The sequence below is a fragment of the Leptonychotes weddellii genome, chromosome 4 (genome assembly GCF_054177405.1).
Source record: "Leptonychotes weddellii isolate Sample4059 chromosome 4, ASM5417740v2, whole genome shotgun sequence".
Lineage (NCBI taxonomy): Eukaryota > Metazoa > Chordata > Mammalia > Carnivora > Phocidae > Leptonychotes > Leptonychotes weddellii.
In genome coordinates, this window is record NC_138372.1 from 168,648,105 (window position 1) to 168,659,277 (window position 11,173).

An 11,173-nucleotide genomic window follows, 5' to 3' on the forward strand; every position below is an offset into this window, starting at 1 on the left:
GGCTCCGACACAGAGCCCTCACCCCCTCCCCGCAGCGCAGGCCATCAGCCTCTGTCAAGGCCACCATCCAAGCTCCGCAGGGTCTTTTCCTTGGCTTGTGACAAGCAGTAACCCAAGGGGGGTTGTCACTCATTAAAACAGATGCAGCTGAAGCATACCCGACTTCTACTGTCCAAACCAGAAACCACATCCTCGGGCCCCAGGGTCAGGCTCTGTTTCTCCCTAAGCCAGTTACATGGGCTTCCACCTCCAAGAAGCCCTCCATGAAGGGGCGCCTGGGTGGCTCAGTCGTTACGCGTCTGCCTTCGGCTCAGGTCGTGATCCCAGGGTCCTGGGATCGAGCCCCGCATCGGGCTCCCTGCTCGGCGGGAAGCTTGCTTCTCCCTCTCCCACTCCCGCTGCTTGTGTTCTCTCTCTCGCTGTGTCTCTCTCTGTCAAATAAATAAATAAAATCTAAAAAAAAAAAAAAAAAAAAAAAAAGAAGCCCTCCGTGAGGAGCCCCGCCTGAGGGTGGTACGAATTATCTTTTGTGCTGGACAAGCACCGTATCATCACTCCTGTCTACGTATTATTCTTCAGCTGGGGCCTTGCTGCTTAGGCTCAAACCGCTTATGCAGCTCCCACTGTCCCTCGTACATTTCCTAGCAGAGCATTCAGTCAGGAGAGAGAATCCCAGGCGGGGTTCATAAGATCTCTGGGCATCAATATTCTCATCTATACAACAGGAATACCGCCACTTCCATGCAGAGCGGTCAGAAAAACCCAGAAGTTAACTCTGAGTCTAGATGGCACTTCACACAGAGCCTGGCCCACAGCCACACTGGCAGGGGCCTATCCAAGACAAAGATGCCCGTGGGATCACTGGGGGGCTACTCCATCGACACGCAGGGAGGACAGCGGAGGCCCAGCACGCCAGGGCTCAGAGCACAGCGCCAGCACAGTGCTGCTGGGGTCTCACGGGGACTCAGTTGAACAGAACTAGTCATTAGAGTCCCCCCAAGTTTACCACCCTCTAGTGGAAACATGATCTGCTCAGCGATGGCCTCAGTAATTCTTCTTCACATTCTTCCCCATATAATCCATTTGGTGTTTTACAACGTTTGAACATCGCAGCTATCCCCTGCCCCTCAGCTGGGTTATTAAAACCAAGTGGGGGGGCGCCTGGGTGACTCAGTCAGTGAAGCATCTGCCTTCGGCTCAGGTCATGATCCCGGGGTCCTGGGTCAGGCTCCTTGCTCAGCAGGGAGCCTTCTCCCTCTCCCTCTGCTGCTCCCCCTGCTTGTGCTCTCTCTCTGTGTCAAGTAAATAAATAAAAACTTAAAAATAAATAAATAAATAAAGCCAAGTGGCCCCTGGACTCCCACCGCAAGGGACTGGGATGCCGCAGTGCAGTGAGGCCTGGCCTTCAGCCTCACAGCCAGCCATCTGGCCGGGGAGCAGGCGGTGCTGTGGGGAGGCAGGCCTGGGATCCCAGTCCACATCTGCAGGGCTCCAAGCCGAGGCTGAACTCTGTGGGCAAGAATAAATTGCCAGAAGGACAAGGTTCTGAGGGGATCACGAGGAAATCCATATTAAAATTGTAAACTCGTTTCCAAAACCATATCAGAAGCAGGCAGAAACCACGGCCTGCATCTTCTTGGCTCCCACTCTCCCACAGACCCACAAGATTTCATCAAAAACGTATCTGAATTAAAGGTCCAATGCCCTATCCATTGCTATTTGAACTTTACAACCACAAACTGACAGCGACCACATGACTCTTATCGGCACACACACCGCCTCCCCTCTGCAGAGGTTGCTCAAACGGTCAGGAATTAACCAAGGACTGATAACCGGCCCCCACAGAAGCTTCCATTCACCTGCGTCTTCTGGGATGGTGCAGAAAGCACTGTCTCTTCTTACTTATTTCAACTGGCTAGCTCATTCGAAAACATGGTCCCAATTTTATTTTGCATTTGATTACTGTTTAAACATCATTTCATTTTGTGAAAGGTTACTGATGCTTTATACACACTGTAGTGAAGACAAAAACATGATACCCTACACTGCAAAGACATACTCCTGACACACCTGTAAACCCAGGTTTTCATTGGGGGGAGGCGTGCCACACACCTCTGGGGCTCAGGACTACACAGGAGACCTACGGGCCGGTGCCCCACGTGTGGGTCCCAGGGTTCACCCCCAGGCTCAGCCACTTATTGTGTGGCTTTGGACAAGTGACTTCACCTCTCTGCGCCTCCTTTTCTGCTCTGTAAAATGCAGGTAATAACAGACCACCCTCATTGGGTTCTGCAAAGAGAGAATGAGGCTGAGTGTTCTGCACAGGACTTGGCCTCCTAGATTATTTCTCAGGGCCTGCTAAGTGCCAGGAACAAATACTCATTATGCTTCCCAGATTATAACACAGAAATTGAAGCTCAGAGCAGTGGGTTGCTTCTGGGCCAAGGTCACAAAGCCAGGAACGGCCCAGCCAGGGATGGAAATGGTCCCCGCACCCCGAACAACGCCAGGCTCTAGGACGTTTCTGCTGCAGAATAAAAGGCCCAGGGCCCCTCCCTATCCTCTTAAGAATTAAAAACACTTTAGACATCTGAATAATTCAGGGATGAGCTAGACATGTTTGAAACAGCCCTGAGCTTTCCTTCAGCTTCCCTGTCCCACTAGGCTTGCCGGGCCCATGCTGGTAAAGCAAAGAGCAAGACGGCTTCAACTCTATAATCCATCCCCAGCACCAATTCGGAGCTCCCGCACATGGGAGTGCTGAAGGACAGAGAGGCTAGGCTGCCTCCGTCGGGAAGCTCTGGCTCCATCCAGCAGAGGGTGGTGGTGTGCAGGGCCTGATGGGGAGGATGTTGTCCTCCAAGCTTCTACTGCAAACGGTTTTACATAAGCAAAGAACCACTAACAGTTGCCCTGTTATTCCAGTTCTGCGCAGCATGACTGGCTGGGAGTAGACTGGCATCTGAGTCAGGCCCCAGGGGAACCGCAGGGTTTCTAGAACTGAACCCCTCTGTGCGGGGTCACCTGGGTGCCCCTGTTCACCTTCACCAGGCCGAGCCTTTCTCTTAGCCTTTGTTTTATGAGCCTGAAACCTTGATTTCCTTGTCAAGGCCCAAAATGCTAAGAATGTGTAAACAAGGGTTTGTGCTTAAGAGATCAATGCGGCGGGGGGTGGGGGGGGCGCACCTGGGTGGCTCAGTTAAGTGACTGCCTCCTGCTCAGGTAACGAACCCAGGGTCCTGGGATCGAGCCCCACATCGGGTTCTCTGCTCAGCATTGAATCTGCTTCTCCCTCTGTGACCTCTCTAGCTTTCACTCTCTCTCAAGTAAGTAAATAAAATCTTTAAAAAAAAACTCAATGGAGGTCCACGAGAGCGCTGTCCCACCCTTTTCCCCACCAGGGTGGGTCAGGGCTGTGAGGCCTTGCCCAGCACTGCTTCACAATGCTTAGAGAAACCACAGGGTTCCTAGAACATGATCTTAGAACTAGCTCCTATCTTCACTTAACCCTAGGAACAAAGGCACTGCCTCACAATCTGAGGGCCCGACTTGTTCCCAAATATTTACAAATCCAAATTCGTGGTGAAGCATTCTTAAGTGGATTCTTAACAGCCAGCCCTGAGGACAGAAGACAGATAAAACTTCAAGCTGACAGACATTACCAAAATCCCAGGAGCTGGGCGAGCGGCTTGCTTTCTTCCCCCCCGCAAACTGGACAAAGCCAGAGACCCCTTGTTACTTGGAGCCTCCCTGTACGTCGTAAAACCATCCCGTAATACAAAGTTCTACAGTTCTCAATCCAAGGCACTTTCTGTTTCTGGGCTAACAACAGTAACCGCTTATGCTTTGAGAGCATCTCCAGCTCGCCTGAGAGAGGACCAGCCCAGGACTTTCAGTCTGAGGAAGTTCTCGGGTACGTCCGGGCTTCTCAGGGACAGAGGCCCCACCTCTGCAAACCCCATGCAGTCGGGCTCCTCCACAACCCCAGGGACCTCTCACCCACCCCAAGAGCCCTCACCCTAGAGGGAAGCCAACAACACACCCTTCTCCTCCTCCCAGAACACATCCTCTTGCTTCTAAAAGCTTCCGAGAAAGGAGACCAACACAGCAGGCTCACTGGATTCCTGCAGGACAAAAGCCTCTTTGGCATCCAACACCCAGCCAAGCAGTCTTGTCTGCTTTTAACACATCTTTCCGGAAAATTAAAATGTAACTCAAGGCACAATCCCATAGGCTTAAATTTTAACCCAACCAAATACAAACGCATTGCCCCTTGACTAAAACATACATGTTTAAGAGATCTATCATCTTCTGCCCTTCAACACGTAAATCTAGAAAATACGCATTTAAATATTAAAGTACACATGGGTCAGCACTTAATGTCATCATTTAACGAAGTGGCAAACGCTCTTTACCCCGCTGCCCACCAAGCACAGTAACACAACGCAGTGGAAGCACTTTTGGGATTCTCGGGTGGGGTGCATTTGGAGACTGAATGTACGGATCTCAATGTCCCAGGCACGACTGCCTGAGCTCTGGCCAGTGGGGGAAGCCCCAGCCTTCACTCTCCCTTCCTGCCCCAGGAGCAGGAGGCACTCCTCTCAGAGAATGTTCCAGCAGCAAGGGTGTGTCCGAGGCACCATGGGCAGATCCCTAATTCCTTTAGTTGGACCACCACTCAGCTCTTTAAGACATGCCTTTCCAATGTATTTTTACTTTGTGCATTTAGTAATTATGAAGATCAGTGACACACTTATGCTTCTGTGATCAATTTTATATTGGTAATTGTAACGACAAAAAATGCTTCCGGTTGGGGTAAACACAGCCTTATGATCACAGAATCATCATGGTTTAAACTCCAATTTATATACACTTGTGTCACGGGTGTGAAGGACAATCAATGAAAGACTCTGATGTGTAGAAGTGTGTGCGTTAGAATCAAACTCCATGACGGGAAAATGGAGCAAACATCCAAGTTGAAGAAGAAAAGAGATGCACGTGTTACCACCATTAACAGTCTGCTCGGTTTTTAAAGGGTGGTAGTGGTTATCCAGTCAGTCGCATACTTGGTACTGGATCCTTTCAAGAGCGGTCTCACTGTGAATTTCAATGTCCACAGATACACTGCACTAGACATTACCTCTAATTCTATTTAAAATTAGCAGTAAGCTTGATGTCTACTTAGAAACGCACCTGTAGTTTTCGAAGTTATTTTATGGAACATGAGCAAAAACGTCTGAAGATCTCAGCTGGAAGGCAATACAACTGTGAAAGACCCATAATCTAACGAGCTCCCCCCACCTTATTATATCCAGTGAACTCTGGATCAACAAGTTCAACTTGGGCATAGGAGACGGCAAAACCCCTCCCCCCTCAAAATAATTGGTGGAAAAATATTTCCTTTCCATTTCAAACCAAAAAAAAAATCATACTTTTGGATGGATTTTCCTACAATGATGACTAAAATGTTGGCAATGAGAAGCGTATTTGTTGTTTCCTGGCCTTGCAAAGTCCAACTGATGGCTCGAAATTGCGAGATAAGATTTGTATGTGAAGTACAGTGACCGTGATCACAGTGATCACCGCGCTGTCCCATCTCCCCTGTCAGCCGTTTTAGGGGTCTGCTATGTATTTTGCACTCAAGACTTTCCTGCCTTTACAAAGGGAAGCATTCGGTTGCCAATGGATTCATTCATCCGGCTCCGGGACTCAGAGGCAGAACCCCAGGAGAGACCCTCAGGCAAACCCCCAAAAACACAGAGTGAAGAAGGAGCCACACCACCGAATCCAGGTCAGAAGGTACTTTTTGAGTGCAGCAAAAGAAAGCACCCCTCGGGCACTGGTTCAGGAATGCAGTTTTCCTCTCCGCCAGCAAAATCCTTCAACAGGTTTGGGAGGATGAAAACACCAACGACCTCGGTCTGAACAATGCTTCCCTCACCTGGGCTTCAGGCCAAGCAGGGGCGGGAGGGCAAGGTAGCCTCGCTCGGTAACTAGAAAAGGCTCTGCAAAGCCCTCTGGCTGGGGTGGCGGGTGGTGGCATGGTGGCATCCCACCTCGGGACGGCGGGCACTCCCCTGCCCAGGCCAACGTGCACCCTCGTCGGGGGTCCCCGCCAGAGCCTGCCCCTGCCCCCGTGCGGCCCCAAACTGGCGCACCGAACTCAGAGCCCTCCCCGCGCAACTTCGTGGTTTCGGGTCCTCTCCCGCAGCCTCCCTCACTCCGCCTGCCCGTCGGCGAAGGTGGGGACACCACGCCGTCCCCCGCAGCCGTGGAGGGGCCCCGCAGGAGCGCCAGGCTTCAAAGGAACTCTCTTCGTGACATGAAAACAGTAAGTGGATTACGCTGCTGCCCTCGAAGCCTGTGGACGTTTTAATCTTCTTAAAATGTCTCCTCTAAAAGTCACTTGCCAAGGAAGGAGGCTCACAGACGCTGTTAGGCCCCCACTAAGTGTTCCCAATGTTACCGCTGCCCCAACGGCAGCGGGTTGGAAATAACTATCGTGCAGACTGGTGAAGTCGGACTTTGGCAAGCTTCCTTCTGATTTAGGGCCGGGAAGCTTCCTTTGCACACAGTGAAAAGATCCACAATCCCCCCAGGTCGCTCCAAGGGCCTTATTTCACAAAGGCCTCGCATTTGATACCTTTAATAAAAAAAAGCCACTCGAAGCACATTTTGAAAGTTCCATGTTTAAAAAGATCCTTGTTCATTGATTTTGGTGGGGTAATTAAGCGAATCTAAACAAGGGGGCCTTGTGTGGGCGCCTGTGGGGGAGGTGCGAGGGGCTGGCCTGGGCCGGTGAGCCCCCGTGCAGACACTGGTTGCTTGGCTCCAGGGTCCTCTCCCGCCCCCTACCCCCAACCCCCCTTCAAAACGATGCTCTTCATCTGGGAGGCTTTTTCCCTCTGGTCAAATTTCCACTCAGCAAAGCTACAATGCTCTCACGTTTCCTGGCTTGGAGTGGAAGCAACCCTCCTAATGGTGTTTCACTGAGTGCACCTTCAGCAGCAGAACTGCGTTGTAACAGAGAAATCTGGGGAGCCAGAGGCAACAGCTGTGGAGCAGCATCCTCCCCAGGAACACGGCTTCCAGCACTTTCCGGCTCCACAAATTACAGACAGGGCGCTGCCAGGGGTGCTCCCGAGCAGGGCACTGGCAATTTAGGCTTGTCTGCCACCTAGGACGCTAGCCGGCTGCCCTCACTCGGCGCCAGGCCGCGAGGCTGCTCGTCCTGAGCCACCCCTAACGGCTCCACGGGGCTGGGCTCCCGGGGCTCGCAGGACAAGAAGGCAGAGGGCACAGGGTGCAGACAGGTGATAGGGCCAAACAGGCCCCATGGTTGGAAAGTAACAGCAGAGCCCAGACCCCAGCGCAGCCCTCGGCTCTTCTCCCCACCATCCCTCTGACAACACAGAGAAAACCAGTCCAACACCAAGCAACCTAATCGCTGGCCAAAATACCTTCTTGGACTCCTTTCCTCCATCGGGGATGGGGGAGCTGCCGTTGCCGCAGCCCCTCCTCCCCCGCAGACCTGCAGGGCGGGATCTCCGGGCTCGGAGGGCTGGGCCCCTTTCCCAGACTCCTCCCGCCCATTCCCAGCTCCCCTCCTCTCCAATACGCAAAGTTGGAGAACAGAGAGAGCCCCGGGATGTTAAAAGCTGCAAAAGCCACCTTGGAGTGCACCCAGTCCAATCTCGGCTCTGCTTCGCCCCCACCCCCCCATGCGACAGGGGCCAAGGCTGCAACACTCCTCTCTGCAAGGGAAGCAGGCCACTGGCTCACTGCCGCCGCCCCCCCCCCCACCAGCGGGTGGGCAGCCTCCCCTGGGGGGCACGCTCCCCTGGGGGGCACCCGGGCCACAAAAAACCACCACTAAATACCTAATATGCATTTCAAATGCATCTCAAAAGATCCACCTCTTTCCTATACAGCTGCTGCCCATAAAAACAATTAGCCTGCATGGGACTGAAATTCCTGATTTTTCAGACAATCTACTTCCCCACCCTCCCACCAGAGAGCACTTGAGATCTGGACCAAGCCTGGGGCTTTCTACCTGGGGCCTGCATAGCTCCAGGCTACAAACGCTGCCACTCAACTTCAGGTCGATTCTGCAAAATCTCTCCCAAGCCTCAAATAAACTCTTTTTTCAAATACTTAATTCAGATCTAGCCAAAGAGCAAGGAAATTATTCAAATATTTTTAAAAGAGGTTAGGGATTACTGTTTCTGACACCCAACCATTTATTACACTTCTTAATTAATAAACCAATTCTCCAGCTTTTTAGGTTCTTCCCCTTTTTTTCAAGCACAAAATAATAGAGATGACAGATTCCCCGGAGCCCTACCTGTCTGTCCATGGCCGGAGAGTGGTATGAGGTGGTCGTAGTGAAGGAAAGTGCAGGGCACATACACATAACACTGCCAAGATCCAACCTGGGTTTCCCCAGCAGAAATGGACTTCGATTCTGCCAATCATTTGACCCCACAACAACTGCTTCAGTCACTCATCTTCCAAACCCTCCTCCCTTCCCAGGACCTAGGGCTAGGAGATGCCCCAATAACCAGGAGCTCCAAGGCCCCTTTTGCTGTTGTTAGCTGAGGTATCCAATGGGGCTGGGTGGCTCAGTCTGGCCCATCAATGCCCCCATTGGAAAAACAAAACAATCTCACACTCCCCAGGAGATCAACTGCCCTTTCCCACTCCTCCCTAGCAACCCTTCCCCTCCCCCCACCCTCCACTTTCTAGAATCATTATAGATAGCTAACCAAGAAGCTGGGCCTTTGCCAAACCACCCCCCCTCATTTTGATATACCTCCCCTGGAAAAGACCTCGGCTGGAAAGTGCTCCCCAATAACCCAATCAAGAGCAACACACCTTGGGGAGGAATGGGTTAAATTCGAGAGCTCCAGGAGGAGGAGCTGCTCGGGAAAGGGAAGCGGTGCCGAGATGCAGAGAAATGTGCAGGGCAGGGGCTCCGGACCTGGATGCACAGATGTACGGGCCCCTCTCCTCCAGGGACAAGCCTGGCCACAGGAAATAAAGGTGTCTTCAAAGGGACAGACCGGAGGACAAGCACATGAGACACAAACACAGGCACAGCCCAGGGGACAGCTTGGAGCCGGAGGTGTGGAACGCTGGATGGGCGTGCTGAGCGCGTGTGTGCTGGGGGGCAGGGGACGTGGGGTGAAGGCAGGCAGAGAGGACAGGCAAGGGCTGGACTCTCAGAGAAGTTGGGAGATAGATGTCAGGCCGAGGAGGCAGGACGGGGTCGGAGCCAAGGGGGCGAGGCTCCAGATTCCCCTCTGGGTAGAGAAACCTGAGGAAACGGGGGGTGAGGGAATGCTGTGGGGCGAAGGGGGGGCCGGATCCGTGGGAAGGTGCACACCGCGGGGAGGGGGCCCGGGATGCTCCAGTAGGCTGCCGGGACGGGAGTGACGAGGGGCAGGTGCATCCCGGGGAGAGAAGTGGGGAGGCCGAGGATGAGGCGGGAGTCCCGTCGGGAGTCGCGCCCGGCCGGGTCGTGGGAGGAGTCGGGGTGTGTGTGTGGGGGGGGGTCTCCTCCCCGGGGACGAAATGCCCGGGCGGGCTGGGAGCGGGACCAACAGCTCGAGGCCCGATCGCGCGGAGGTGGGGTGGGGAGGCGGGAAGCGGCAGGTGCCGGCGCCCAGGTGCGGGGCCTGGGCGGCGGGCGGGCGAGGCGGCCGCTCACCTGTCTCCTCCGGCCGGGGCCGCGGGGGCGGCGGCGCGGCGGGGCGGCCGGGCCGGGCCGGGCGGAGGCGGCGGGGGCGCGGGGCCCCGGGCGCTGGGGGGCGGCGGCGGCGGCGGCGAGGGCGGCGGCGGGGCCCGGCGGCGGCTGCTTTCGGCCGGCCGGCCGGGCGGTCAGTCTGCGAGCGACGCGGGCGCGGACGGAGCGCTGCGAGGCTGCGGCCGGCGCGCGGGGACAACGCCGCTTTATCGGGTCGGAAACAGCCGCCGCGCGCCGCTTCCGCTGACGCAGCGCCGGCCTGCGCTCATGACTATGCAGCAGCAGCCGCGGGAGGCCGGGGCTGGGCTGGCTTCGCGCGCGCCCATTGGCCTCAGTGCGCCCCGCCCACCGCCCCGCCCCGCCCCGCTGCCTCAGGCCCCGCCCCGATCCGGCCCCGCCCCTCGCTGCGTCCCACCTCCCTCCTCGAGGGAGGGGCGTCCCGCGAGCCCCCAGCCCCAGCTTCCGCGCGCTAGAGCCCCCGCCTTTCCCCCCGCTCACCCCCTGCCTCCTTCCCTCCGAAAGCAGAGGGGCCCTCACCAGCCTATCCCCTCTAGTAGCATTCTCCTCCCCTCACCCCCCCACCCCCAACCCGGCCCGCACCGAGCAGGGTGGGCTCCGCCCCCAGGTGCTGCGGAGGACGCTTTCCTGGCCTCGCCTCTCTGGCTCTCCCTCCTCGAACCCCCTACCTTGCCGTGGGCCATCCCCCCGCACTCTGCGTCCCGTCTGGGTAGCTGGGCAGGATCCGTGCCAGCCAGGGACACCGATCTCGTAGCACCCCTCAAGCAGAATGGCTACAGTCCCAAGGATGGGTCGCCCTCCTACCCCCCCCGACCCCGCCCCGACGTCGGAGCCCAGGGAGACAAGGTTGGGGGAGGCAGCCTGACCAACAGAGAAACGGATGCCCTGTGCCTCGCCAGGGTGGAAGTGGCTGTGCACAGACCAGTTCGCCTCTCAGAGCTGGGTGTCCTCACCTGTAACCCATAGATCATCAGACCCCTCTCATGGGGCCGCTGAAGGGATTTAGAAATAGAGGGTGCGCCGCGCAGCTTCCAGAGCAGTTAGGATGAGAAAATCTGACAATATCAAGTGTTGGTGAGGAAGTGGAGCAACTGGAACTCTCTCCCACTGCTGGGGGGAGGGGGTTGCAAAATGATGCTCTTTCCAAGTGCTTGCATGCAAACCCTATGACCTCGCAATCCCCTCCTAGATGCACACCTTATGTGATCATCTTTCTCTTCATAGCAATAACCAAAATTGGGGGACCCAAATGCCCATCAGCTGTAGAACAGATACATCCACAGCATTCTCCTATTGGTGCAGTGCAATGTTAGCATGGCTATGAATAATTTACAACCACACACAACATGGGTGACTCTCACACATGATTTTGAGGTAAGAAAAGCCAGACATCAAAGCATATAGGGTTCC

At 55.1% G+C, this 11,173-nt stretch overlaps 1 protein-coding gene across 3 annotated transcripts in view; it reads right to left on the reverse strand.

The window, feature by feature from the left end:
- SLC45A4 (solute carrier family 45 member 4) overlaps positions 1-9,817 on the reverse strand; it is a 75,922-nt gene extending 66,105 nt beyond the window's left edge. Inside the window, exon 1 of one of the 3 annotated variants that reach the window (XM_081816587.1) lies at positions 9,710-9,817. The gene's annotated coding sequence lies outside the window, so the exon portion shown is untranslated. The remainder of the gene's footprint in view (positions 1-9,709) is intronic. The other 2 variants (XM_081816589.1, XM_081816586.1) reach the window with 2 other exon arrangements.
- Positions 9,818-11,173: the final 1,356 nt, after the last annotated feature.